The 27,624-nt window shown below is 43.8% G+C and overlaps 1 pseudogene; it reads left to right on the top strand.

Moving 5' to 3' along the window:
• The first annotated feature begins 219 nt into the window (after positions 1–219).
• LOC144483434 (SWI/SNF-related matrix-associated actin-dependent regulator of chromatin subfamily A member 5-like) lies at positions 220–27,624 on the top strand (annotated as a pseudogene).

Genomic DNA, 27,624 nt, shown 5'->3' on the forward strand with positions numbered 1-27,624 from the left:
CAATTTAAAGGGAGAGAGAACATTCCCTCGGTACCAAATAGCATTGGTCCTGTGTGGAACGTGCATTTTGCAGCTTGGAAGTCCACCTGATAAATGAAAATTCAGCGGGTGTAATATTTATAATGCAGTGTCATTTGGATGAATACATTTTCCCCTCTGCAAGTTTCTGTTTGTTATAGACCTGTTCATTGACTATTCATCTAATGTTTTCTGTACTAGATGGACAGTGTTGATGCAGCATTTATATTCAAAGTGCCGAAGCCAGAGGTGAAAGAGGAGGATCCGGCCGATGAAGAAAAAATGGTAAATAAGTAAAGGAAGCATTTGTTAAAATTATTTTCATTTGTACATAGTATTGTAATTCATTGATACATGGAAAGTCTCTTTGCTTTACATTCGTTTTAATTTGGATCAAATAGTTAACAAATTAGAATTGATTAGGTTATCATCTTGGGGGAACCAGCTGTGCGTCACTGCCACCACCCAGAGAAAGTACAGCTTTGCTCGAGGGTGCTGGTCTTGTTTTAAAATTTTCAGCTTTACCGCTCCATCTTTTAGAGCAGGAGCCCATTTAATCCTCGTCCATCAGTGCTGATTCGCAATACTTTCAGCCTGAATTTCCTTCGGACGAATTTCAGTATCCTGACTTCACAGGGTGGTTAGTCCCATTTTTGAAAGCTGGTACTGGCAATTGCAGTCTTTCATTCGCTGACTGATGCACATAATTCAATATTAGATAACTTAGAATATGGCCAACTTACAGAAGGATCAAACTATTGTTAGATCAGCAATGATAATGTCCTAAGAAGACTATGATAATGTGGCAACCATAACTGATAGGTGGGATATATGCTTCTTCAGTAAGTAGTGGCCTTTTAAAGTTGATTGATATTTCCCCGTTCCTTGTGTTGTGATGCTTTAAACTAAGCAGAGTTTTTGTGTCCTATTTGTGTTGTGGCAGTGAGGTGAATGGCCGTCCATGACATTGAGGGGATATTTGACTAAGTGTGGCATCAAGAAGACCGAGCAAAATTGAACTCAGTGGGAATCAGGAAAGCTGTCCACTGGCTGGAGTCATACCTCACACAAAAGAAGATGGTTGTAAATGTTGGAGGCCAATCATCTCAGCCCCAAGACATGATTGTAGGAGTTCCTCAGGGTGGTGCCCGAGGCCCAAACTTTTTCAGCTGCTTCATCATAAGGTCGGAAGTAAGGGTGTTTACAGATGAGAATTGCACTACGTTTTGTACAGTTTGCAGCTCCTCAGATATCGAAGCAGCCTGTTCTTGCACGCAGCAAGACCTGGATAATGTTCGGGCTTGGACTGACAAGTGGCAAATCACTTGTGTACCACCCGAGTGCCAGGCAATGACCATCTCCAACAAGAGAGACTCGAGCCATTTTCCCGCTTAATAATCAGCCGCTTTACCATTGTTGAATCTTCCGCCATCAACATTCTGGGGGTTACCATTGACCAGAAACTGAACTGAGCAGATAATTGCTGAGAGCTACAAGAGTAGGTCAGAGGCTGGGAATTCTATGGCGAATGACCCACCACTGAAATCCCCAAAACCTACCCATAATCCGTTGGCAGGAGTCAGATGTGTGAAGGAATATCCTTCATTTGTCTGGATGAGTGCAGTCCCAACAACATTCAAGAAACTCAGCACCTTCCAAGGCAAAGCAGCCACTTGATTGTCACTCCATTCACCACACATAAATTGGCTGCAGTGTGAACCATACGCAAGATGCACGACAGTATCTTTTCAAGGCTCCTTTGGCAGCACCTTCCAAATCCATGACCTCTAACACCTAGAACAACAAGGACAGCAGATGGAAGACAACACTAGGAGGGGCAAGAGTAGACCACATGGCTCTTCGAGCCTGCTCTGCCATTCAGTATGATCATGGCTGATCTTTGGCTTCAACTCAATTTCTCCGTCCATTGTTGGTGTACGTACCATACAGACTGCAGCTGTTCAAGAAGGCTGCTCACCACCCCCACCTTGAGGGTAATGGATGCCGGTCTAGCGAGTGATGCCCACGTCCCATGACCCTCCTTTTTGTGGGGTGCGATAAGTGGAGTTGTGGCCTTTTCAAATCAGCAATCAGTTGTCATTTTGCATTGTTCAACTGTATAAATATAAACTGTATAAATATTCCCCAGTGCTTCATGGATGGAACGAATCATATTTTTAATCTCTCAAAATTGAACAGGTGTTGACTTTTTAAACTTGGACACTGTTGCTTTGGTTTCGCAATATCCTCTGAGCAAATGGAGCAATTTTAGCTTCAGGGTAGTGGCAGCAAACCATTGGAAATGCTATAGAATAGAGGTTATTCTCGACTAAGCTATTTCAGAAATATTGTGGTCGATAAATGGCTGCTTTTACCATCAGATTTTAACCACCAAGCTTCCTCCTCTTGCCCACACAAACATTCGACTAACTTGTGCTTTTAACACTTTTTTATAGAGAGTTAAACATGAACAGTGCTAAATTTGAGGCTGTCACGTATAGTACTATACACATTTGTGTACTATCCTGTATGTAGAAATAGAGGTTGTGTTTGAAGAGCATTTTTGAATTTACTAGCACAAAGTGAAATCTCAATTACAGTGGGAATGATTTAATAGCCCCACAGCAGAGAGGGTTGTCTTTATTCTTCTTTCCCCACCTCACCCAAATGTTACTCAGTTGCCCAATTTACAAAGTAATACCAGGTGAAAGGCTGTTTTCCAAAGACACGTACTATTATGCCTCAATAAAAACAAATCTGCAGCCCCCACAAGGAGAACTGTAGACTGACTGTAGATTAAATGAGATGTGTTTGCACACTCTTGTCACGTTAATTCTCAATGCTTTATTTTCTTATTAACATTTTTTTTTCTTGTTCGACAGATTTGATTATCTGCTGCAACAGACCGAGCTTTTTGCCCACTTTATCCAACCTGCTGCACAGAAAACTCCAAAGTCTCCATTAAAGATGAAACCCGGGCGTCCTCGATTAAAGAAAGATGAGAAACAGACGCTTCTGTCGGTTGGAGAGTAAGATATATTCCAGGCAATGTGTTTTTGGATTCATGATGCAAATTCTGAGAGATTTCAACTTGGAAACTGTTCCTGGCGTTTGAAGGCCAAAGAGGCGTTAATGTTGGGGTCAAAGTAGAATGGTGGAAGTAAAGCTTTCATTCCTCCTTGAGGTTTTGCGGCCTCGGCTTTCAGTGATTTGGATATAACTCTTTACTGCTTCATCCAGATTTACAGACTGGGTTAGGAGCAACCACAAATTGGGATCATATGATGCAGTTGCAAAGAGAGCATAGCCCAGTGAGTGGGCAAAGCTGTGGCAAATGTAGTTCAGTGTGGAGAAGTGTGAGGCCACCCACTTTGGAACTGAGAAAGGCAAATCTAAGTGTTTTCGACAAGAGAGATTAGTTGTGGAGGAGCAAAAGAGATTTGAGTTTCCATATATACAAATAACATGATATTACTGCGCTGTTACAAAAGATAATGGAATATGCTAAGAGGAAGATTGCATTTATCTCAAAATAGATTGGGATGAAAAAATGAGGAAGTTGTACAGAGCCTTGGTCAAACCTCAGCTGGAGTACTGCCTTTGGTTCTGGGCAACGAACCTCAGGAAAGTAATATTGGTCTGGCACCGGAATGCTATCTGGTCTTAGTGTCAGGTTATGAGAACATAACATGTTCCGTAAATCTGGATTTCATTCCGTTGAGTTTAGAGTATTATAGAGTGACCAAATTGAGGTGTTTAAAATGATTAGGGGATTTGAGAGGGGAGATACAGAGACTAATTTCTTTTGAGGGAAATCTGGTTCAAGGGGCACATCTTAATATTAGAACGAGGTTAGTTAGGATTGAAAGTGAGGGCTATTTCGTTCCACTTGGTGGAAAGGTCTGCCCCAAATGGCTGTGGGTGTTAAATTTTCTGAATGGATTTTTTTCTTTGTTGGCTGCACTATCAAGTGATATGAAGCAACAGCAGGCATGATTTAATTGAATAAACAGATGTCTGAGGTTGCATGGCCGACACCTTTTCTCTGCCTTTTTAAAGTTGAAACAGCATCTTCGTCACCAAGTGTTCAAATATCCTGCATCCGTATAACAGGCGTGGAATTCCTGTCAACCTTGCATTAAAACACGGATGTTATTACGTGTGTCACATGTATGATTGAAGAGTCTGTTGACAACTATTGGCACAAAAGACTATACATGTGTAACTTCCGAATTAAATTAAAAAGTACTAATATGCTGTGTAATCTACCAGGGTCTTCGGAGAATATTTACATAACAGTAGATTTCAAAGTTTATGTTTGGAATCAACTTTAAATTAAAACAATGACCACCTGCATTAATTGCAATTTTGAATCTTAGTTCAATAACATGCTGTACGTAGGGCACGGTGGCACAGTAGTTAGGGTGGTAGTGTGGCAGTGGTTAGCACTGCTGCCCCACAGCGCCCGGGACCCTGGATCGATTCCCGGCTTGGGTCACTGTCTGTATCGAGTTTGCTCATTCTCCCCATGTCTGCGTGGGTTTCCTCCGGATGCTCCGGTTTCATCCCGCAGTCCAAAGATTAGGGTTAGGTGAATTGGGCATGCTAAATTGCCCCTTAGTGTCAGGGGAACTAGCGAGGGTACATGAATGGCATTATGGGGATAGGGTCTGGGTGGGATTGAGGCCGGTGCAGACTCCATGGGCCAAATGGCCTCTTTCTGCACTTTAGGATTCTATGTACTAATCTTCATCACAAAAGTGATGCACAATCTCCAAAATAATTTGTACGGTGCTGTTTATTCTGAAGTGATTGTGGATTTGAAATTGACTGCAGTAACAGCTCTTTTAAAATGGTTTGGAAAGTAATAGTAACCCCCCGCACAAAACAATTCACTTTTAATTCTTAGCTATCGGCATCGTCGTACGGAACAGGAAGAGGATGAAGAGCTACTGTCAGAAAACAGCAAGACAACCAATGTCTGCACAAGGTTTGAAGAATCCCCATCATGTGCGTAAAGCCATTTTATTCATTATTTCATACATGAGTTAATGAAGCTCAGTTTTCACTACCTTTTCCCAATTGCTTTCACATTTTCAGTCACCATTCATCGATGTGCAGTGTTCAATTTTGTCACAATTAGACTTGTGGGACATTTGAGACTGTTGTAATTAAATCTCCAAAAAACAGCACCTCCCGTTCTCCTGGTTTAATTGGCTGTGTTTATTGGCATAAGTGGTCTTCTTAATGGAACAATCTACTAATGCTGACAGACACCACGGACTCACTCCAGCCTAACTTGTAATCTGACATCATATTTTCTGACTGGATATTGTCGATATTGAGTATTTTGAGGTCAGATTCAGCATGAATAAAATGCAGGGTAAAGCTGAAAGATCTCCCTCATGCCAGTATGACATGTGTTTCATATCTCAGCATTTCACCTTGCTCTTTGTTTTGATCAGCTTTGCCCTCTCAACCAGTGCGCTCCCAAGGAACAGAGGAGAAACTGCTGCAACATATTTTTCATGGGGTCCCAGCAGCCATTTTAACATGTTAGTGTGCGCCACATGTAAAGGAACCATCTGTTTTCATGAGGAATAATTGGATTATCATACAGATTGCGTACATGTAACATGCTGTCCTTTTGGTGTTGAGAATCATGTATAATCAGTTCCTTCCCCTATGAAATGGTGAGCTGAATGATCTGTTCTCCCAAATGGCATTTCCCCAATCAAAGAACAAAGAAAAGTACAGCACAAGACAGGCCCTCCAGCCCTCCCAGCCTGTGCCAATCATGATGCCCTTACTCAAATAAAGAAAAACCCTCCTGTCCTTATTTGGGCCTGTATCGCTTTATTCCCTCCCTATTCATTTACCCGTTGAGATGCCTCTTAAATGTTGCTAATGTGCCTGCTTCCCTCACCTCCCCTGGTAGTGCATTCCAGGCACCCACCACTCTGTGAGAAACTTGCCCCACACATCTCCCTTAAATTTTATCCCTCTCACCTTGAACGTGCGCCCCCTTGTAATTAACACTTCCACCCTTGGAAAAAAGCTTCTGACTATCCACCCTGCCTATGCCTCTCATCATTTTGTCCACCTCTATCAGGTCTGTCCTCAGCCTCTGTCTTTCCAGTGAAAACAGTCCTAGTTTATTCAACCTCTCCTCATAGCCAACACCCTTGAGACCAGGCAACATCCTGGTGAACCTGCTTTGCAATCTCTCCAAAGCGTCCACGTCCTTCTGGTAGTGTGATGACCTGAACTGCACGCAATGCTCCAAATACTCATAACATATTAAAAATCCCAGTAATGTCCATGCAATGATTTCTTACAAAGCAGTCAAAGCCCAGTAAACTGGTTGCTCACCATCAATACTTCTCTCTGCCCTCCCAATCTTGCTCATACTTACCTTAGTGAAGCTTAGGTGCTCTGTTTAACAGTTTATTTTTCTGTATATACTTTGGCCTTGTTTTATTGGTCAATTTAGCTGCTATAGATTGGTAGTAGTCGTGGTGAAAATGACCACCTTTGTTTTGGAGCCTTCGTCTGAACGCTGACATTCTTCATGCAAACATTGAGACCCTAATACCAAATGGATTGTGGTGCTTGCTTTTTGTTGTCTCAAGCTATCTTGGTGCTTTCAGTTCAATGGTTCCTGAGACAGTAATACTTTTCCTTTTGGCCATGGCACTGATTTCATTTCCCCTTGAGCTGTATTCTGTGCAGACTCTTGCAACGGTTGAAGGCTCTAAATGTTTGGGGTCTCTTCCACAGATGTAAAAGGAGGGAAACTCCGCGACTCTCAGATCCGTGGACTGAATTGGCTAATTTCTTTATCTGAGAATGGCATTAATGGTATCCTGGCAGATGAAACGGTATGAATACACATTGATTGTAGACATAACAATTGTATGGTGTAGGCATGTGAGATGTTTAGTTTAAAGGATTTCATAAGATAATTGTCTCTGTAGTGTACTGGTTATCACGTTCGCCTCACGTGAAAGGTTCCCGGTTCAAAACGGGGTGAAGCATTCATTATATGTATTCACGAGGCGGCACGGTAAAGCACTTGGGGTGAATGGGATCAAAGGTTATTGGGGGGAGGGGAGCAGGATGAGGCTATTGAGTTGGATTATCCGACATGATCGTAATGAATGGCGGAGCAGGCTCGAAGGGCTAAATGGCCTCCTCCTGCTCCTATCTTCGATGTTTCTAAATAGGGAACAAGTATCTTCTCCCGGATGTTCGAGGGTGTACCATTCAAAGATTAGCGGAAACCTGGAACGTTTGTTTTCTCCTCCTTCCTGCCAAAACCTAGCTTTTTATTTTATAAAAAACTTGAGACATGGTTAGTCTGGAAATGTCAAAACTGAGACGAAGGTTTTTGTTAGATTAGTGTGAAGGGAAATGGAACCAAGGCAGATAAATGGAGTTACGATGTAGATAAGCTATGATCGAATTAAATTGCAGAACAAACTTGATGGGGCGAATGGTTTCTTCCAGTACATTTCAGAAATGCTTCAACTGATGAAAAAACAGTCTTTGATTCTAAGAGAATTAATTGTTTTACTTTGTTTAACAGGGTCTCGGGAAGACTTTGCAAACTATTGCTCTTCTTGGGTACATGAAACATTATATAAACATTCCTGGACCTCACTTGGTTCTAGTCCCCAAGTCTACACTGCACAACTGGATGCTTGAGTTCAAAAGATGGATACCGACTCTTCGAGCTATTTGTTTAATAGGTGACAAGGATCAAAGGGTAAGAACTGCGTTTGATGTTCCCAAAAATACTGTTGGAAAATACAGCTGATGCATGGAGTTTAATTTGAAAATGCATTGCACGTTGTGGAAGTAATCCTTGCAGTGTTTGTTGGATCTCCTGCCACATGTTGGCCGACCCCAGTGGGAAAGTACAACTACCCTTGCTGCCCCAGCATTGGAACAATAAGAAACAGGCAGGATTCTTAAAGCTGGTTGCTCTCTCGACATCTGTCATTTACCAAATAGGAATTAAGTAATCCGCAGGCACTTGCTGTCAAAACTTGTGTGTGAAAAAGCTGCAAGGGTGAGGTACCAAAGGACAGACAGCATCTGTTGGGCAAGTCGCGAGAGAGTCAGTTCATTCACGGGGAAGCAAGATTCTTTTTACAACTAAACACTGACCCATAAACCATAACGGCAAATTTTGGAATATCTCCCAAAGGTAGGGGAGTCAAACTAGAGGTCGTAGGTTGAAGCTGACAGGGAAGAGATAGGAAAGGGTCCAGAGGGGCAACTTTTTCACTGAGGGTGGTGAAAGTCTGGAACAAGCTGCCAGAGGTAGTAATAGAGGCGGGTACAATTTTGTTTTTTTAAAAAGCATTTAGACAGTAAGATGGGTATGGAGGGATATGGGCCAAACGCGGGCAATTGGGACTAGTTAAGTGATTTTAAAAAAAGAGCAGCATTGCCAGGTTGGGCTGAAGGGGCTTTTTCCATGCTGTAAACCTCTATGACCTTGTTTAAATTGCTGAATAAATAACCACGAGCATTGCAGTTGTGTGAACAAGCACTTTGTGTCATAGAAGTACAATAAATGAAGGACTCATGAAACCTGGGATACAATTTTAATAAATTTGGACTTAACAAATTGAAATGTTGTATTTGGCCATTGTTCAATCTTTAATATTAATCCTGCCTTTCACTGGATTGAATTTACTTTCGTCGACTCTCTCAAAAACATGTTTTCAACATGCATGCGGAGAATGGATCTGTCGCCAATGTTAACGTCAGCCCTCAAGGTTCCTTCAGACTGGCTTTGGAGATCAGCTTTTCTTTGCTCTGCGGAACTAAAATCCGAGATTTGCCATGCATACAACGTTTGAGTGTAGATTTGCAAACATGTTCAATTATATAGTAATTTATTGCTCTCTCCTTGCTTTGCAACACTCTGGGCGGGATTTTCCAGCCCCATCAGTGGCAGGGAAAATCGTGTGCTGCGCTGGAACATCTTGAAGTGGCGGCACAGTGGTTAGCACTGCTGCCTCACAGCAAGAGTTTTAACAACACCAGGTTAAAGTCCAACAGGTTTATTTGGTAGCAAATGCCTTTCGCTTTCGGAGCGCTGCTCCTTCGTCAGAAGTCTCACAGTCCAAAGAAGTGCAGGTGAGGTTGATTGGCCATGCTAAATTAACCCTAGTGTCGGGGGGGGGTGGTTAACAGGATAAATATGTGGAGTTACGGGAATAAGGCCTGGGTGGGATTGTGGTCAGTGCAGTCTCGATGGGCCGAATGGCCTCCTTCTGCACTATAGGGATTCTATTCTATTCTATTCTAACTAATACAGTCCCATAGATACTGCAGTTAAAATTCTGCATCTATAAGCCACAAGATTCTGATAGACTGAGTCCGCTCCAGTAATAGGAGATTTCATCTTCTGGACGACAGAGAGGGAGAGCTGGAAAAAGATCGAGGAGGCCATGAAATAGAAAGAAAGGGAGAGAGGGGGTGAGAGACAGACAGAGCGAGCTCCAGACAGAGAGTGATTCTATGGTTTGGAGAATAGGGCCTGGGTGGGATTGTGGTCGGTGCAGACTCATTGGGCCGAATGGCCTCTTGCTGCACTGTAGGGATTCTATGGTTTGGAGAATAGGGCCTGGGTGGGATTGTGGTCGGTGCAGACTCAAGGGGCCGTATGGCCTCTTCCTGCACTGTAGGGATTCTATGGTTTGGAGAATAGGGCCTGGGTGGGATTGTGGTCGGTGCAGACTCAATGGGCCGAATGGCCTCTTCCTGCACTGTAGGGATTCTATGGTTTGGAGAATAGGGCCTGGGTGGGATTGTGGTCGGTGCAGACTCAATGGGCCGAATGGCCTCTTCCTGCACTGTAGGGATTCTATGGTTTGGAGAATGGGGCCTGGGTGGGATTGTGGTCGGTGCAGACTCAATGGGCCGAATGGCCTCTTCCTGCACTGTAGGGATTCTAGGGTTTGGAGAGTTGCCAAGAGCCAATTGCCGTTTGGCCGCTCTCCACCTTTCCCCGTCCTGCCCTTGACACTGCTCACTGCTGGCGGGGCTGGAAAACCCCAACGTCAGTGTTTTATTCAGCTAAATTTGTCTGATTAATGCCTGTAATCAGATCTGTTTCTGATGCATCCCAATTGTATTCCAGAAAAATAAATTTCTGGTGTTTGGAAAACTGAAATGTAACCCACTTCTTACTTCATCAGGCAGCTTTCATCAGAGATGTCCTCCTTCCTGGAGAGTGGGATGTCTGTGTGACGTCGTATGAAGTGCTCATCAGGGAGAAATCTGTTTTCAAAATATTTAATTGGCGATATCTGGTTATAGATGAAGCCGAATGGATCAAAAATGAGAAATCCAAGGTTTGTTTCCCCTTCATTTACTCTGCTCTCTTCCCCATCCCGTCCATTACCACCAGAGTTAATGGCTACCATTGTCGTAAATGCTACATTTTTTGCCTCATCTTCAGGTGAATTGGGGAGAAACGCAGGCTTGATTTGTAGCATGGGGGCATGAGCAGGGGGCGACATGGTAGCTCGATGGTTCGCACTGCTGCCTAACAGCGCCAGCGACCCAAGTTCGATTCCCAGCTTGGGTCATCGTGTTTTTGGAGTTTACACGTTCTCCCCGTGTTTGCGTGGGTTTCCTCCGGGTGCTCCGGTTTTCTACCACAGTCCAAAAAAATTGCTGGTTTGGTGCTTTGGCCGTGCTAAATTCTCAGTGTACCGAAGTGTGGCGACGAGGGGATTTTCAGAGTAACTTCATTGCAGTGTTAATGTAAGCCTACTTGTGCCACTAATAAATAAACTTTAAAACTTTGTAAACCATGTGTCACATTCTCGGTTATATATCATGGAGTGAGGTTATTTTTGAGCAAGGTGCAGTTATGTGTGGGACCAGACAGAAAATGAGGCACAGAAGTTTGCTGCACACTGTTCCCCTGGAGAGGGGAATGCAAAGACGGGGTAAGACGGAGTGGCAAAGAACAGTAAAAAATAATTCAGTGTGGATGGAAGTGACTGTTCTCTGGTGAATGAGATAACGAAGGACAGGAAGCTTGGAAAAAAAAGGTTGGAGGGAAATCCAGGAATAGAGATTTTGAAATGAAGGAAAATGATACATTTTGAGTACTAATGGTGAATATAATTGTTATTTGCTGCTTTCACTGTTCCTTCGCACTTCCATCAAAGCTTTTAGAGCTAAATTAAAAGGGTTATTTATTGTCACAGATGGAATGCGAATCTTGAGGAAAAGAGCGCTATAATCTCACAATCCAATGCAGACAAATATTTTTTTAAGTTAAAGTTTATCAGTGTCAGAAGTCGGCTTACATTAACACTGTAATGAAGCTACTGTGAAAATCCCCTGGTCGCCACACTCTGGCGCCTGTTCGGGTACAATGAGGGAGAATTTAGCACAGCCAATGCACCCTAACCAGCATGTCTTTCGGACTGTGGGAGGAAACCGGAGCACCTGGAGTAAAGCCACACAGACATGGGAAGAACATGTAGACTCCACACAGTTACCGAAGCCGGAAATCAAACACTGAGAACTGGCTTGGTCATAGAAGACAGAGGGTGGTAGTGCAAGGGTCTTTTTCCGGCTGGAGGCCTGGGACTAGTGGTGTTCCGCAGGGCTCTGTATTGGGACCTCTGCTGTTTGTGATTTATATAAATGATCTGGAAGAAGGAGTAACTGGGGTGATCAGTAAGTTTGCGGACGACACAAAACTGGCAGGACTTGCAGATAGTGAGGAACATTGTCAGAGGCTACAGAAGGATATCGATAGGCTGGAAATTTGGGCAAAGAAATGGCAGATGGAGTTCAATCCTGAAAAATGCGAAGTGATGCATTTTGGTGGGAATAATGTAGGGAGGAGCTACACGATACATGGAAGAACCATAAAGGGTGTAGAGACGCAGAGGGACCTGGGTGTGCAAGTCCACAGATCTTTGAAGGTGACGTCACAGGTGGAGAAGCTGGTGAAGAAGGCATATGGCATGCTTGCCTTTATAGGACGAGGCATAGAGTATAAAAGTTGGGGTCTGATGTTGCAGATGTATAGAACGTTGGTTCGGCCGCATTTGGAATACTGCGTCCAGTTCTGGTCGCCACACTACCAGAAGGACATGGAGGCTTTGGAGAGAGGACAGAGGAGGTTTACCAGGATGTTGCCTGGTATGGAGGGGCTTGGTTATGAGGAGAGATTGGGGAAACTGGGGTTGTTCTCCTTGGAAAGACGAAGGATGAGGGGAGACTTAATAGAGGTGTATAAAATTATGAAAGGCATAGATAGGGTGAACGGTAGGAAGCTTTTCCCCGGGTCGGTGGTGACGTTCACGAGGGGTCATAGGTTCAAGGTGAGGGGGGGGAGGTTTAACACAGATATCAAAAGGACATATTTTACACAGAGGTTCGTGGGGGCCTGGAATGTGTTGCCGGGCAAGGTGGTGGAGGCGGACACACTGGGAACGTTTGAGACTTATCTAGACAGCTATATGAACGGAGTGGGAATGGAGGGATACAAAAGAGTGGTCTAGTTTGGATCAGGGAGCGGCGCGTGCTCATTGTTCTTTGTTTCTCGTTTCAAGGCTTCATTCTATGATCATCTTGCTGGTGCCAGTACAGAGCGAGACTGCGGATAGTTGGGAACCTGTCTCGGGGGCAGGGAATTCAGATGGTGTTCGTAAAGCAGAAGTGGAAATGAATAGGGTTGGGAAGCATTTTCTGATCAGGGCCAGTGTGATCTCCTGGACTCGTTTCGATCGCCACAGGGGGTCGGAGAGGAATTTCCCAGATTTTTTTCCCCCATATTGGCCATGGGGTTTTCACTCTGGGTTTTCGCCTCTCCCTGGAGATCACATGGTCTGGAATGGGGGGGTGGGGGTGAGTTAATAGGTTGTGATGAACAAAGCATCGTAGCTGTGAGGGACAGCTCGGTGGATAGGATATCAGGATGTAGATAGGCTGGAAAATTGGGCGGGGATCCTGGATTCAGGATTCAATCCTGGACCGGGGAGCGGCGCGGGCTTGGAGGGCCGAAGGGCCTGTTCCTGGGCTGTATTGTTCTTTGTTCTTTGGTCCCTGTTGCTGTGATGCACCAGTGCGAACCGCTGTGCCATATTCAACCAAATTACTCCAGGGGTTCAGAAACGTCTGGGAAAGTTATTGCACCATCAATTATTGAGGCTCGATCGTTAATCTCTGGGTTTTAACACTAGTGGAAGAGTGGAGTGGAAATTTTTGAATTGAAAATCAAAGGTCAGATCTGCTGATTCAGACTGTAGTGTGCTCTTGTTTTAAAAGCTTTTTAACCAGCTGCTCCTTCCACAACCATTGCTTTTTAACCAGCTGCTCCTTCCACAACCATTGCTTTTTAACCAGCTGCTCCTTCCACAACCATTGCTTTTTAACCAGCTGCCCCTTCCACAACCATTGCTTTTTAACCAGCTGCTCCTTCGACAACCATTGCTTTTTAACCAGCTGTCCCTTCCACAACCATTGCTTTTTAACCAGCTGCTCCTTCGACAACCATTGCTTTTTAACCAGCTGCTCCTTCCACAACCATTGCTTTTTAACCAGCTTTCCCTTCCACAACCATTGCTTTTTAACCAGCTGCTCCTTCCACAACCATTGCTTTTTAACCAGCTGCTCCTTCCACAACCATTGCTTTTTAACCAGCTGCTCCTTCCACAACCATTGCTTTTTAACCAGCTGCTCCTTCCACAACCATTGCTTTTTAACCAGCTGCCCCTTCCACAACCATTGCTTTTTAACCAGCTGCTCCCTTCCACAACCATTGCTTTTTAACCAGCTGCTCCTTCCACAACCATTGCTTTTTAACCAGCTGCTCCTTCCACAACCATTGCGTTTTAACCAGCTGTCCCTTCCACAACCATTGCTTTTTAACCAGCTGCTCCTTCCACAACCATTGCTTCGATTTGAAAGAAATGCCATTCAATTGTGGACGGCTCTGGAAGTTTCCATATTCCCGTCTTGCAAGTTATAGATAACCGTTTGTAATCTTGATGTACTATTACTACACTTGCTTTTTGCTTCCTAATGCAAAGCATTTGGTGCCACTATATCTGAATTCATTGGAGAAATGACAGACACGGATAAACACCTAAAAGATCAGCGAACTTTTAAATGCAGTCTGAATCTACAGTTGGGCCAGTAGTATGATTCGAACTTTTACCCAGTTTGTACAGTCATGTTTTTAACTCTGCTAAATTTACAGCTCTCTGAAATAGTGAGAGAATTCAAAACAACAAATGGATTATTGCTCACGGGTTCACCACTTCAGAACAACCTGCAAGAACTCTGGGCTCTGCTCAACTTCCTCCTCCTGGATGTCTTCAATTCGTCTGCAGTAAGTAATGAGAAAAGCAGCTTGACAGTGACTGTACCGTTTGTCTAAGGTTCAATTACAGTGTTTCAACCAATTTCTTTTTGGAAGGCATGAGAGAATGCTGGAAAGTTGTGTCTTTTTCATTTTTGAAGCTAGTGTCAGGGGAAGCTGTCTAACTTGCTGGAGGGTGTTGTGTGACACCATTGTTCCTTGCATTGGGAGCAGCCAGGTAGCTAAATGGCCGCAGTCTGTGTATTAATTTGTCCACCTGCCCACATTTTGTGAGCACTATATTCACCATATGTGTGCCGATGCAGAGTCCAATTGGTGATGTCTGCTCCTCTCACCCTTCAAACTGCTATTGACCATTCCTGATGCTCAGTGTCACATCTGCCTTACACTGTGAAGCGTATTTAACATGCTTGATGTTTCCTTGAGCAAAACTGTCACCTTGTGTCACAATTCTAAACTTACATTAAAAGCAGGCTGGCGTGAGAGCTTACTTTATCCATATCTATCTCAATCCACAAATTAGCTATCAGAAGTATTTTAGTATTTATTTTTGTTAAAGTATGAAAAGCTATGTTTCTAACTGAATGCCTAACTGCTCATTCTTCCTGTGTGGGTGTCCTGTAGCTTGTTACAGAGATGGGAGTCGGTGGTCCAAGGGAAAAAATGATTTTTTTCCATGTTAAATTGCTCACATGCTGATCAGCTGAAACTGATTTGCAATTGTTATGAGCAGCGGTGCATCTGTTTGATGATATCATTTGTGAACGATCTAATTTGGAAGCTACCCTTTTAAATTGCCATTCTTGATCTTCTAGTGATAAACAATGTAATAATTGAAACCATTGGATGTGGCGTTGATGGAAGTAACACAATATGCTAAAACGTTTGGGTTTGGCATGACTAGAGCCACTTGTTGTTCTTTGCAGGTCTTTGATTCTTGGTTTGACACAAACAACTGCTTCGGGGACCAGAAGCTCATTGAGCGATTGCACATGGTAAGCTTCTTATCTTATCTGTATTCTGATGCTGGTACGTCATTAAAATGCAAAGTTATTTCGGGCCCATCGCCCTCAGAAATATTATTCAAAAAGTTGTATATTTGTGTGATGAAGTGATGTGCCTTGAGAGTGTTTGGGGCTAATTTGAAGAAACAGCAAGGTTTCTTTTCTTCATTTACTGGGTGTGGATGTCGTTGACTAGACCAGCATTTATTGGCCATCCCAAAGTTGCACTTCAGAAGGTGGTGGTGAGCTGCCTTCTTGAACCACTGCAGTCCCTGAAGTTCTAGGTACATCCACAGTGCTGTTAGGGAAGGGGTTCCAGGTTTTTTGACCCAATAACGGTGAACAAGCAACGATATGTTTCCAAAGTCAGGATGGTGAGTGACTTGGAGGGAAACCTCCAGGTGGTAGTGTCCCCAGGTACCTGCTGCTCTTGTCCTTCTAGGTGGCAGTGGCTGAGAGTTTGGAAGGTGCAACCTCAGGAATCCTGGTTAATTCCTGCAGTGCATCCTGTAGATGGTACACACGGCTGTCACTGTTCATCGGTGGTGGAGGGAGTGAATGTTTGTGGAAGGGGCAGCAATCAAGTGGGCTGCTTTGTCCTGGATGGTGTTGAACTTCATGACTGTTGTTGGAGCTGCACTCATCCACGCAAATGGAGAGTATCCATCACACCCCTGACTTATGCTTTGTATCTGGTGGAGAAGCTTTGGGGAGTAAGGAGGCGAGTTACTCACCGCAGGATTCCTGGCCTTTGACTTGCCCTGGTAGATTTAGAACTGTTAATTCATTGATTAAAAATGTGATGGCAAAAACTGAGGATCTATATTCTACGAACTGTTTATCCAGAGCAGTGTTAAATTTTGAGTTACTGCGTGTGAATTACAAATTAATTTGACTTTTATGAAGTTATAAAGAACATAAGAACATAAGAAATAGGAGAAGGAGAAGGCCATCTCGCCCCTCGAGCCTGTCCCGCCATTCAATAAGATCATGGCTGATCTGAAGTGGATCAGTTCCACTTACCCGCCTGATCCCGACAACCCATAATTCCCTTACCGATCAGGAATTCATCTATCCGTGATTTAAACATATTCAACGAGGTAGCCTCCACCACTTCAGTTGGCAGAGAATTCCAGAGATTCACCACCCTCTGAGTGAAGAATTTCCTCCTCAACTCTGTTCTAAACTGACCCCTCTTTATTTTGAGGCTGTGCCCTTTAGTTCGAGCTTCCTTTCTAAGTGGAAAGAATCTCTCCACCTCTACCCTATCCAGCCCCTTCATCATCTTATGGGTCTCTATACGATCCCCCCTCAGCCTTCTAAATTCCAACGAGTACAAACCCAATCTGCTCAGTCTCTCCTCATAATCAACACCCCTCATCTCTGGTATCAACCTGGTGAACCTTCTCTGCACTCCCTCCAAGACCCATATATCCTTCCGCAAATAAGGGGACCAATACTGCACACAGTAATCCAGCTGCGGCCTCACCAATGCCCTGTACAGATGCAGCAAGACATCTCTGCTTTGATATTCTATCCCCCTTGCGATATAGGCCAACATCCCATTTGCCTTCTTGATCGCCTGCTGCACCTGCAGACTCGGTTTTTGCGTCTCATGCACAAGGACCCCCAGGTCCCTTTGCACAGTAGCATGTTGAAATTTTTTTCCATTTCGATAATAATCCAATTTGCTATTATTTCCTCCAAAGTGAATAACCTCGCATTTGTCAACGTTATACTGCATCTGCCAGATCCTCACCCACTCACTCAGCCAATCCGAATCTCTTTGCAGACCTTCTACGCCCTCCACACGATACGCTTTTCCCCTTATCTTTGTGTCGTCAGCAAACTTTGTTACCCTACACTCAGTCCCCTCCTCCAGATCGTCTATATAAATGGTAAATAGTTGAGGCCCCAGTACCGATCCCTGTGCCACGCCACTAGTTACCATCCGCCAACCAGAAAAGCACCCATTTATTCCGACTTTCTGCTTCCTGTCGGATAGCTAATCCCCAATCCACACTAACACCCGACCCCCAACTCCGTGTGACCCAACCTTCTTCAGCAACCTTTTGTGAGGCACCTTATCGAACGCCTTTTGGAAATCCAAAAACACTGCATCCACCGGTTCCCCTCCGTCAACCGCACTAGTCCCATCTTCATAAAAATCCAACAAGTTCGTCAAGCACGACTTCCCCTCATGAATCCATGCTGCGTCGGCTTAATCGAACCATTCATACCCAGATGGCCTGCTATTTCTTCTTTATTGATGGATTCCAGCATTTTCTAGTTGCCACCACTTCATGCAGACATGACTTACCTGCGATCCACTGGAATTAAGTGGTGGCTTTTTTCGTGTAACGAGAATGGTTTCTGCCCAGTCCAGCTGCATCCCACTGAGAATGGATTAGAAATGTTAAAGGGCACAAAGCTAAATGAACATTTACCAGGTGTTCTTGCATTCAGTAAATAGTGCTTGAAGTAAACATGGCATTTAAGGTGCTGTAATAGGCAACTTAGAAATTGATGACACGAATAGATAATTATTGCCTTTCACTCGATGTAGGCAACTACCACAGGTGTTTTTAATTAGGGTGGACATTTTACCCAGATCTGAATAATTTGAATCACTTCAGATATTACATAATATGGTGAAGGGGGAGAGATTTCTTCAGCTTCATTTCCTCTCAATTATTTTTTCTGTCGCCATATATTGAACTCCTCAGTTGACCTTGGCAATTGGAACAGCCGGTGGGGATGCTTAATGGGCGAACGCCCATTAAGCATCCCCACGGGCTGTTCCAATTGCTGCTCCCGACCTTGATAAGAGCATTTCAATTGATGCTGGATCTCCAGTACAACTGCTTCCTGATCAGGAAGACTTGCTAAATTAAAGTGTTTTTGTCACATTTTGGGAGTTGCAGTGTAAGGGAAATAGAATAATTTTTATTTGCTTAAATGTCTATCCACTATTTCAGAAGCGGAAATGGGTTGGGGGAGAGGAGGAATGGTAGGTTACAATGACTCGGATTTATCTCCTCTTCTGTTCACACTACAAGCTCCATTTCCTAACCATTCACTCCAAACCTCTGTCTGGTTACTGTCTGTCTGAGGCTTCACCAAACTCTTTGCAATTATGATATCCTAATTGAGCCTGAACTACATTTCCAACCCCATATTCTCAATATTACCAATACCACCACGATAATATCGCCCGCCCTAGTTCAAACCCTTAATTAGCACGAGATTTTCCTAAACAGCCTCCCACCTTGCACCACGTGGAAGATTCAATTCATCAGAACTGCTGCTGACATGAACCAAGTTCTGTCCACTGCTCCATTTGTGCATCACTGATGGTCGACCTTCAGCTGTTTAGCCCAAAGCACTGGAATTATTTCCCTCAATCTCTCTGCCTCTCGAGCTCATCCTTATTTAAGACACCTCTCAATGGTTTTTTGGAAGCTCGGTGTCAAATTTGTCGGATAATTGCCCCTGTGATGATCCTGTAGATATCTTATTACCATAGAATCCCTACAGTGCAGAAGGAGGGCATTTGGCCCACCAAGTCTGCACCAACCCCGCATATTTAGGAACAGACATAGAAAAACTACAGCACAAAACAGGCCCTTCGGCCCACAAGCTGTGCCGAACACGTCCCTACCTTCTGGACCGATCGATAACCCTCCATCCTATTAAGCTCCATGTACTCATCCAGGAGTCTCTTAAAATACCCTATTGAGTTCGCCTCCACCACCACTCACGGCAGCCGATTCCACTCGCCCACCAACCTCTGTGTGAAAAACTTACCCCTAACATCTCCCCTGTACATATCCCCCAGCACCTTAAACCTGTGTCCCCTCGTAGCAGCCAGTTCCACCTTGGGAAAAAGCTTCCGAGAGTCCACCCGATCTATGCCTCTCAACATCTTATACACCTCTGTTTGGTCTCTTCTCATCCTTCGTCTCTTCAAGGAGAAAAGACCGCGCTCCCTCAGCCTATCCTCATAAGGCATGCCACTCAATCCAGGCAACATCCTTGTAAATCTCCTCTGCACCCTTTCAATCTTTTCCACATCCTTCCTGTAATGAGGCGACCAGAACTGAGCACAGTACTCCAAGTGGGGTCTGACGAGGATCTTATATAGCTGCATCATTATCCCCGGACTCCTAAACACAATCCCTCGAATGATTTACCCCGCCAATCCCACTGACACCAAAAGTTTATTTAGCAGAGCCAATCAACCTAACCGCACATCTTTGGAATGTGGGAGGAAACCGGAGCAGACACGGGGAGAATGCGCAAACTCCACACAGAGAGTGACCCGAGGCCAGAATTGAACCTGGGTCCCTGGCGCTGTGAGACAGGAGTGCCAACCACTGTGCCACCATGCCAGCTATGTTAAAGGTGTGGTAGAAATATACATTGTTGAGGAATGAGGAAAGTGAATTTAAGGTTACTATCCCCTTAATCCCACTTAGTTACCGCACTAACCTACACATCTTGGGACACCTAAGGGGCAATTTAGCATGGCCAATCCACCTAACCTGCACATCAGACTGAAAGGGAAAACTGGAGCACCCAAAGGAAACCCACGCAGACACGGGGAGAACATGTAAACTCCCCAAAAACAGTCACCCAAGGCCAGAATTGAAACCTGGTCCCTGGTGCTGTGAAGCAGTAGTGCTAACCACAGCCACCATACCGCCCTGATCTAGTATTGTGCAATGAGGTAGGGTTAATTGGTAATCTCATAGTAAAAGATCCACAGGCAAATATTCATATCACAATTGAATTCCATATGGTGGTCTGCAAGTGACATATTTCCAAAATCATAAAGAAGAATCTTGTCCCTATCTAATTGGCTTTAAGTTTGAGAGGAGAGCCTGCTAAGGTTGATAGTGAACAATGAAAATGTTGAATTCTTTCTTTAAATGTTTATCAATGAAATTGGGAAATAAAAGCTCTGCAAAAGCATCCATCTGTGGTTTATTGAGAGCATTAACGATTGTGTTAGATTAAGAGAAGAGGCTTATCATATGACAAGGAATAGTAACAAGCTTGAGCATTGGGAGTGTTTGAGAAACCAGCAAAAGGCCACAGAAGATTGATTGAAAATGGAATATATGGGTAAACTATAAGAGCTCTTACAAGTATATACAAAAGAAAGTCACCTAGTTACAGGAAGGATGTAAATAAGGTTGAAAGAGTGCAGAGAAGGTTCACAAGGATGTTGCCGGGACTTGACAAGATGCGTTACAGAGAGAGATTGAATAGGCTGGAACTTTATTCCCTGGAGCGTAGAAGAATGAGGGGAGATTTGATAGAGGTGTATAAGATTTTGATGGGTATCGATAGAGTGAATGCAAGCAGGCTTTTTCCACTGAGGCTAGGGGAGAATATAACCAGAGGGCACGGGTTAAGGGTGAAAGGAGAAAAGATTAAAGGGAATATTAGGGGGGGCTTCTTCACGCAGAGAGTTTTGGGAGTGTGGAATGAGCTGCCGGGTAAAGTGGTGAATGCTTTTCACATTTAAGAAAAACTAGGACGGGTTGATGGATGAGAGGGGTGTGGAGGGATATAGTCCAAGTGCAGGTCAGTGGGACTAGGTAAAAAATGGTTTGGCACAGACAAGAAGGGCCAAAAGGCCTGTTACTGAGCTGTAATTTTCTATGGTTCTATGGTTAATGTATTTTCTCATAAAGTGTTGGATTCCAAGGTCTGATCTGTTATGTTGCAGAATAAAGCTGTTGACAATCTAATCTGAAGTTGTAGGTGTTTTCATCAAGTCAACATTCAGCCCACACCTGTAGATGTGCTTCAACCCATGGCTTGTTCAGCTGTTTTTGTTTAACCTGTGCTTCAGTCCACAGAACTGTTCAGTGCAGCTTTTGTAACATTGCATTATTTTCCTTGAACTTCTTGGGCATCAGCAGTGTGTAAAAAGCATGTATTCCCACCTGAATTAGGTATTGAGACCCTTCCTCCTCCGACATATTAAAGCTGAGGTAGAAAAGAGCCTGCCGCCCAAAAAGGAAGTCAAAATGTATGTCGGCCTGAGCAAAATGCAACGAGAATGGCGAGTGCACAACTTGTGAATCTTAATGTGTTGCATTGTGAAGTATGGCATCATCTTGCAAAAACTCATTGAAATTGTCCTGCACTTCAATCAACAATTAGAGCATTTGTAGAACTAAGGGAATAGATTCACCAGTGTAAGCGAGTGTGATTTTACCCAATGCACCAATAATAGGCTGACTCCCTACTATTGACCATCTTGCTTCCGTCTGATCTGTAAGATTTTTGTGTTTGGAATTCTAACTTCCCTCAATCATTTCAATTATTTTTGCCCGAACCAGAAGATCATCATTGAATTCAGACTGGACGATTGCCATTCAAGTGTGATTGTTACAGTGCTTTCAAACTACTTTGCTCTCATCTTTGGGCTTTCTCCTTTCAAACCCCAATGCAGCCCATTATTGATACCCACCTGATCAGGTACTAGTGAGGTGTCCCCTCCAAACTTATTAACCATGTCTATCTAGTTGGTCAAGGAGAACGCTGCAAAGCCCTTCAAAATGAAACTGCACCCGATGTAACACAATGTCATTGCCTCACGGTGATGCCAGGATCGCTGCCATAAATATAAAATAGTCACTAATAAATCAAACAGGAATTTAGGAGAAGATTCAAAAAAGAAAGTGGCAGAGTGGTTAGTGTGGAACTCACTGCCACAAGGAGAGGCATGACATTGATGCATTTTAGGGAAGTTTGTTAAACATAGAATGGAAAAAGAAATCGAAGGTGTGAGGAGACTCTTATCATGAACACTGATCTGGAATTGTTGATCTAAATGGCCTGTTTCTGCGTTACAAATACTTAATCCCAGAGTACTTCATATTGCTCGCATCCAAATGACATGAAAAGGAATATTCCCATCCCTTTAAACCCTGGCCACCTGGGATGAATTGTACTTTATATCAAAGAACAAAATGTTGAGTGTGTATTAGTCGTAAGATATGGGTTTCTATATCTGTGAGGCTTAGATGGAGCATCCTGTTCCCTGGTAGGTGAGAGGGGTTGGAATGTGGATCCTAGACTTTGTCCGAGGCACCTATAGAACAAAGCATTCATTTTAGGCTGTAATTGCTTTCTGTTGAGCTCCATTAAAAAAATAAATTTATCTCCAAGTTGGTCTGATGAGTTTTAATCCTGGCCTTGCTGACAGGTACACCAGGATATTAATGAAGGATATTGACATCCTGAACTCCTCAGGGAAAATGGACAAAATGCGTCTATTGAATATGCTGATGCAACTGCGCAAGTGCTGCAACCACCCCTATCTGTTTGACGGAGCTGAACCTGGCCCACCTTACATCACTAACATTCACCTGGTAGTTAACAGTGGCAAAATGGTGGTACTGGACAAACTGTTGCCGAAAGTGAAGGAGCAAGGTCAGCCGCAGGCCTGGTCAAGGCTTTTGTTTCCCTTTCTGTCTTTCAATCTTTCTACAGGAAGGAGGCATGTAGTGATTTGATAGTTTCGTGGATACTTGAGTCGCTCGGACGGGGTGGGGGGTGGCCAACATAAGGCCCAAATTAACGATTGCCAGGCCGTAAAGGGAAATTAATTGAAAATATTCCAAAATGTGTTCTAAATTAATATGCAACAAACTCTGGAATCAGCAATGGTTTTAGTTATAGTAGATTAGGCAAAGAAGCTTCCTGAGATATCCTTGAGGAGATAACCAAACTAAAACACAATGCAATTTAGGTTTTTAGAATATGTTCAACAAATCTGTGATTAGAGAGTAAATATAGTAATAAATTTCACGCTTTGTGAAATAGATGACGTTGTCTCAATGGATTAAGAATTAGCTTAATGTTAAAGTTCCTATTTTGGGAGGATGTCGGTTTGGATTCAGATTCGATTGGAAATTCAAAGAGCATGCCAGTCACTCGAACTCGAATCCATGACCAAATTAGTTGAGACTCTGGAGACCAGGAGGAATTGAACAAAAACTACTGTGTAGTCCAATCCATATAGAAGGAAATCCGGTGGAGTGGAAAATCAAACATCCTGGTGTATAGATTGGCTGTAAACAACCGCCTGCATGGTTATTTGTGCATTTCCGAGTCCGATGTCAGACTTTGTCATGCTCTGCAGCACTACTGTACCTGTGCTGCAGACTGATCAAAAATAGAACAGGATTTTTAATAAATGAAAGGGGTTTGTGATGTTGAGCCTTCGTAAGCGTGCAAGGATTTCCACGACGATGTCTACAAAAGAATTTGAAAATGATCACTGATGACACCATGGCAGCATTTGACCTGTGCAGCAAGGTACATCAGACTGCATGCTGTGATGTTTTGGGTTACAAATTAACATAGGTTTTAATGAGTTATAAACTGCTGAAAATACTCAACTAATCTGGGAGCATCAGGGAAGGTTCAACTATGACTCTTCAGAACTCCCCTCTCCACAGATGCTGCCTGACCTGCTGAGTATTTCCAGAACTTTGCTTTCATCTATTTAGCTTTTATTTCACAAGTTTTAGTGACTGTTTAAAACAATAGTGTTTCTTGATCTGAAATCGCATCCTGTTTTAGTCATTCTGGCCTGCCACACGCCATCCACTGGGGCTGGGGGCTCCCAAAAACTGGCCGATTTACCATCAAATATTCTTCATGAGGAGTGTTGGATCACAGGCCTCTGCAATGCTTGATGGGCCCCAACCTCCTTCCGGGGGAATAGTTACAGGAGCCAAATATTCTGAAAATTGGGGGCTAACGTGTTGGGAGAAGGTGAATGGAATAATTACATGGTTTGGGATTGCAGCTATTTTTTGATTCGGGTTTAATTTTTGCTGCCCAAACTGCAGCACCGTCTAGAATCCACCTGGAATATAAACCCTTTGAAATCATTCCCATCAATCAAGGCAGCTGGGTCACATGGACAGTTCACATTGTATGAATTATAAAATTGGAGTTGATTATGTGTGTTCATTTATGCCTCCTGTACGATAACTAGTTTACGAGATTACTCTACATCCTGCTTGTTACCACTGAAATTTGGTTTCCATTAGCCACATCAGTAGATGTAGGTTTTTGAAGCATTTGTGTATCTGCGCTGTGTTCTTGGCTACCGATCAACTGATCACCTTGATGAATGATCTCCTTTTCCACAGGTTCTCGGGTGTTGATCTTCAGCCAGATGACCAGGGTGCTGGATATCTTGGAAGATTATTGTATGTGGAGAAACTACGAGGATTGTAGACTGGATGGACAGACACCGCATGAGGAGAGACAGGTATGTTTCTTGCCCTGTGCTTTCAAAACTGAGTTTGTTTGAGGAAAGTTCTCACCTCTTAAATTGATCTGAGGCGCGATTATCTAAGTAAGAATTCTAGACGTAAGGTTACAAAACTGACTCAAGGTTTTCAAACAAGAAATATGAATATTCAATTTGAATCTAGCATCTATTTGTATTTTTAAAAATGAAACTTTCCAACAATGAGTAAAAAGATTGGTCCCAATCGTTTGTTCAATTCTGGCTTAACTTTTCTCTCTCATCCCTCCAGGATTCTATTTCTGCTTTCAATAGTCCTGGGAGCTCAAAGTTTATCTTCATGTTCAGCACACGCGCTGGGGGTCTTGGTATAAATCTAGCCACGGCAGATGTAGTAATCCAATAGGACTCAGACTGGAACCATCAGGTAGACCTCCAAGCTGTGGTAAGTTACTGAGCGATTAATTATTTGTGTTCTGAACCCCACGTACTGTTGAATATATAACTATTATAGCTGGTTTTAACATCCAAGTGCACTGACCAAGCGGCATTTGGTATTTTGCAGCCACTGATACCCCCTCAAATCTTCCGTGTGTTGCTCCCATGGTTTCTTTAAAACTCCGCTCGACTGAACTGGTGGAAATATTTCAGCAAATGCCTTCAGTTTGCTTCTCTTTATTTGAATGGAGCGTGCGGTTGTTTTCAGAATTGGCGTGGTATGATTTCAGCTGACTGGGCATCTTGTTTCTCCTCTCCAATTAACTTCCAAATCCAATTGACAGTTTGGAAATGAAATCCATTTTAAGTTTCAGGAATGCTGAGGTGTCTCTGTCAGGAACTGCCTTCCGTGATTCAGATTTACACAAAACAACTGATGCACGGATTTTAATTAGTGCTTCGTGATTGCCTCGTGTACCAAATTTTTCGTTCATTACAAATACGTTAGTACAAAACAATTTCAAATACACAAAGAACAAATGTGAAAAATACATTACCAATGGCTAAAGCCATCCATTTATCAGTTACTACCTTCTATTTAGGAAGGGCTCACTCACGGTCATAATTATCCAGGGCCTTCGCCCTCCAAATACACCTCCATTTACAAATCATAACCTATAAAATGACAAACATTCGTCCAACACAACAAGAATAAACATTGCAGGAAATCGCCCCCCCCCCCCCCCCTCGGCACCGCCTCCCGGGTTTCTCCCCTGCCGGGGGATGCAACCCTCCAGGAGGTTCCCAGGTCCGGGGATACCAGCTGACGGATGTTCGGCCGGAGGGGGGGTGTGGTGAACCATCGTTGGTTCCCACTGGATAGTACTGAGCCAGGAGCTGGCCAGTACCACAAGGATGTACATATGTTACTGTTGGGTTGTGCTATTGTTGCTGTTGGGGTTAGGGTGGGGTTGTTACACCTTTGTACTGTAGTGTTATGGCACATCCCAGTCGGGCTCCGCCTCCTGGGAGAGGTATAAGAGTCCCTGCTCTGGCCGGGACCCCTTCAGTCTGGGGTAGTGTATATAATTACTGGCTGCTTCATTTCAGTAAATAAAAGCCTTTCATTTACCGAGCTTCAGGCCTCGTGTTTGAGAGGCGCATCAGGGGGAAATGGGGAAAACCACCCCGAACCTACTCTATCCGGAATCCCTTCCGGAGTTTCAGCTGGGGCAGTGGGAAAAGCTCTCCGGGATACTCAGTTCGGGTCGCCTTCCCAATTTTTCTCCCGGAGAATAACATCCCTCCGGTGTTCCTATGTCCGGGGCTTCACCACCCTGAAGGCATCGCCTTCCAGAGCATCGTCTATCAATATTACACCGTCCGAAGTCGACAAAGCTCAAATACAGTCTTCCAAAGACCATCACTCTGGGCCAGATCTTCCAAAATCACACCCACTGGGGCTGCACCGTCTGGGGTCACACCTCCCGCGGCTGAACCTTCTCAAACCATAGATCCCAAATCGCTCCTCCCTGGCTTGGGTCTTCCGAGATTGCATCTACCTGGGCCACACCTTTCAAGGCAGAGAAGTCCCAGCGAGAGCAGCATTCAACAAGCCCCAGCGGAGACAAAAAGTTCTTCCACAAGTCACGAACCCAGGCACTTGAAACAGAAACTTCACGCCGACCAAAGCGCTCCTCCCGGCGGCCACACTTCCAAAAGCTCACCGCAAGGTCGCCTCGTGTACCAAGGGCCCATGAATTCAAATCTCACTCATTTTCGAAGTTTGAATTAAAGTTTATAGTGAGCAGCAAAAGGGTGCAGGGATCCCCAATTGTTCAGCTGGTTCACTAATATGCTTCAGGGAAGAGCATCTCTCAGTACTTGACTCCATTCCACAAACACAGTGGTGATTCTAATTCCCCTCCAGTGTGAAGTGGCATGTTTCTCAATTGCTTCATTGATCCACCAGCCATTAACTGGATTGCAATCAATGCATCTGAGAAATAATGAAATAGGTCCAGGTGCTTCCTTTGTTTTCCCCTGCTGCAACAATTGTTGATGTTGACTGAGTAATTAGAGAGGGTTAAAACATGCAGGAGATAGCCATCCAGACATCATATCTTTGCCAGCTTATGATCAGCTTGGAGATTTCTAGGAAGTTGATTTATTCCCTATCCCCATGTTAAGGTTTTGATAATCAGAGTTTTTGTTTGAAATTCTTGGATTTCTTATTATAGAAACAATGTTTGCTGGGAAATATATGAATGTCCTGTTTTTACAGCTGAATGTAGAGGAATGTCAATTGAAATTGTTACTTGATTGTGTGGACCTGCCATGTAACTTTAATTGTGTTCTTTTTTAGGATCGCGCCCACAGAATTGATCAAATAAAAGTAGTCAGAGTGTTCCGATTTATAACTGACAATGGAGGAAAGGATAGTGGAACATGCTGAAATGAAACTTAGACTGGACTCTATTGTAATTCAGCAAGGTGGGTGTTGA

This window comes from Mustelus asterias, unplaced genomic scaffold (genome assembly GCF_964213995.1).
Source record: "Mustelus asterias unplaced genomic scaffold, sMusAst1.hap1.1 HAP1_SCAFFOLD_68, whole genome shotgun sequence".
NCBI lineage: Eukaryota > Metazoa > Chordata > Chondrichthyes > Carcharhiniformes > Triakidae > Mustelus > Mustelus asterias.